Source organism: Sphaerodactylus townsendi, linkage group LG07 (assembly GCF_021028975.2).
Source record: "Sphaerodactylus townsendi isolate TG3544 linkage group LG07, MPM_Stown_v2.3, whole genome shotgun sequence".
Lineage (NCBI taxonomy): Eukaryota > Metazoa > Chordata > Lepidosauria > Squamata > Sphaerodactylidae > Sphaerodactylus > Sphaerodactylus townsendi.
In genome coordinates, this window is record NC_059431.1 from 37,787,808 (window position 1) to 37,790,500 (window position 2,693).

At 49.9% G+C, this 2,693-nt stretch overlaps 1 non-coding gene across 1 annotated transcript; it reads left to right on the forward strand.

Annotated features, from left to right (window-relative positions):
* Nucleotides 1-994: 994 nt before the first annotated feature.
* Nucleotides 995-1,139, forward strand: LOC125437329. The gene has a single exon (XR_007245175.1). It is a non-coding gene; the product is annotated as a U4 spliceosomal RNA (small nuclear RNA).
* Nucleotides 1,140-2,693: the final 1,554 nt, after the last annotated feature.

Below are 2,693 nucleotides of genomic sequence, written 5' to 3' on the forward strand. Positions count from 1 at the left end.
GGGCAGGAACCCCACATGGCCCAGCTTACTTTTAAAAACTCGTCAGCTCCAAGAAAGATGCTGGGGGGCGCTTGGAGCCCATGGGTGCCATTTTGAGAGACCCCTGGTGTAAACTGGGATTTGGGTCCCTACTCTGCCAGATGAGTGGGAACAGCTTAACCACTGCTACACAGCTCACTTTCAGACAGTTGCCTTGTCTTTTTATGCCTCAGTCCTACCACTAATCAATGTTGCTGAGCTCAGTTGAAGTTTCCTCCAAATTAACATGCACAGGACAGTCGAGGGATTGGATGAGAGGCTGATGATAATTGAATAAGGGACCTAGACTCCGGTGCTTTAGCCTGGTGCAGTGGTTAAGAGCGGTGGATTCTAATCTGCAAAACCAGGTTTGATTCCCCACAACTCCACATAAGGGGTGGACTCTAATATGGTGAACCACGTGAAGCTGCCTAGTCACGGTTCTCTCAGAACTCTCTCAGTCCCATCTATCTCACAAAGTGTCTGTTTGGGGGAGGGAGATAGGGAAGGGTGTCGCAGTCCTCTTTCTCCTTACTGTTGAGAAAAGTGGGGTATAAATCAGTCAGTCAGTTTTATTACGGCCATTAGGCCAGCAAAGGGGTATAAATCCAAACTCTTCCTCCTCCTCCTTCTAACATTTGCAAATATCTTTGAACCACACTGCACTGAATGAAATGCTTGCACCTATTCTTACTTAAAGAACTTTTGCCCATTACATCTGGTGGTGTCAGGCTTCTTTGTGCGACTTTGATTAACATAAAACTCCCAGAATCCTTTGCAGTAGGGCTGAGATTTTATGGGTAAGAAAGGGAGATTACCCCGCCGCCAGCGATAATTAAAACAGGAGGCGCAGGACGCGGCAGGTTCCCATGCGAGGGGCAACCAGTCCCTTCCGGATGCCCTATTTGGGGGCTCACGAAATCTGCGCAGGCATTAGCCGGGGAGGGGCTGAAGGACTGCCAGGAAGGCGCTGATCTACTTTGCGCAGCGGCACTATCGTAGCTCATGAGGATAAACCGAAGGGCGATTATTGCTTGTTGAAAACTTTCCCCAGTACTCCCCCCGCCGGGAGGACTTGAAACACAGGAATCCATGGCAAGTTTTGGTGGTCTCCACAGAGACTGGTCTTCCTGGTTAAATATATAGAGGTGTGTCCTTTTCTGTTCCCTAAATACCCCAGCCTTCTCAAACCTCCACACCTGATCACCATCGTCTACCGCGCAAAACTACCTCTCTTCACGTCTTCCCTTCGAAGCCCCAGGAAGTGTCGCCCTCGCTGCCTTCAGTCTTCAGAGCACTTAATTATAAATTAACTATCCAACGTTATACATCAATCTTTCATCGTGTGTGTGTGCGTGTTCCTTTTGAAGGAACTATTGCGTGCTTTTCTAAACTTTCTACACTTCTGAATACCTCCTCAACTTAAATCCTGTTTGTTTGCCGTACGGAGCAGTAAGAAAATGTAGTTTTAGCACCCTCCATAGTCTTCAGCGTTCGTATTCGCGTGCGGGAAAGTAAATAGAATAGAATAGAATAGAATAGAATTTTTATTGGCCAAGTGTGATTGGACACACAAGGAATTTGTCTCCGGTGCATATGCTCTCAGTGTACATAAAAGAAAAATACATTTGTCAAGAATCATAAGGTACAGCACTTAATGATTGTCATATAGGTCTAGTAAGCAATCAGGAAACAATCAGTAGTAATGAAAACATAAAATGTAAAATCATAAAATAAAATAAAATGTTGCGGCCATGGATAAAATAGAGGTGTTGTTAACCAAAAACAAAAAAGGGGTGGGGTGGGGTGGGGTGGGGTGGGGTGGGGTGGGGGAAAAGCAGGAAGCTCGGTGGAGACCCCCAAAACTTGCCACGGATGACTGTTTTTCAAGCCATAAAGGCGGGGCATTGAGAAAATTTCACAACCAGCAATACTCACGCGTCAGTTTCCCCTCCTGAGCCGTGGCCGCTGCGCCAAGATCAGCGCCTGGCAGGTCTTGGGCCCTTCAGCAAACCGGAGCCCGGTCACGCCCACCGACAGCGGCCGGCCACGCCCCCAGCCCCAGCCCCAGCCCCAGCCCTCTCTGCCTTCAGCTGCTCCAGCTTTTCTCCACCGGAAGAGGGGAGCTCCCCTCTCTCATCCATCCATCCTCAACCTTGCTGCAAGGGCTCTTGGGAGTGTTATGCTAATCAAGGACAACGTCACAGGTTTCACGTCGATAGCATCGCTTCCCCCCAGCAAGAGCTGGTCCTGCATTTTCTGCCCCCTCCTGGATGCGGGAGGTGCTTCGGAAGAGCCTGGGGGCCCGGGCGGGGTCTGCTGGAAGCATCCTTTGGAGTGCAGATGTAAGGAAGCGCGCGCGCGGGGGGGGGGGTGTCCTCGCACCCTCTTGAGACTGGTCCCAACGCCCATGGTTGCCCATTCGTGGTGGTGTCCCCTTCCCCGGCATTGCAAAAGTGCCTGTGTTCAAGGCTGGGGACCCCTGGTACACTCAGGAGAAAGTTCATCCTACAATATTGTTTCAAAAACGTCTCAGAGAAATAGACCCTCCCAGCCAGACATTCACGGTGCGCTTTTCCAGAGGTGCGTTTTTCCAGGCACGTGTTTAGGATTTTGGAGTATCCCCTTTTCTCGGACTTCTTTCTCTTTTACCCCTTGGAGAGCAATCGCTAACG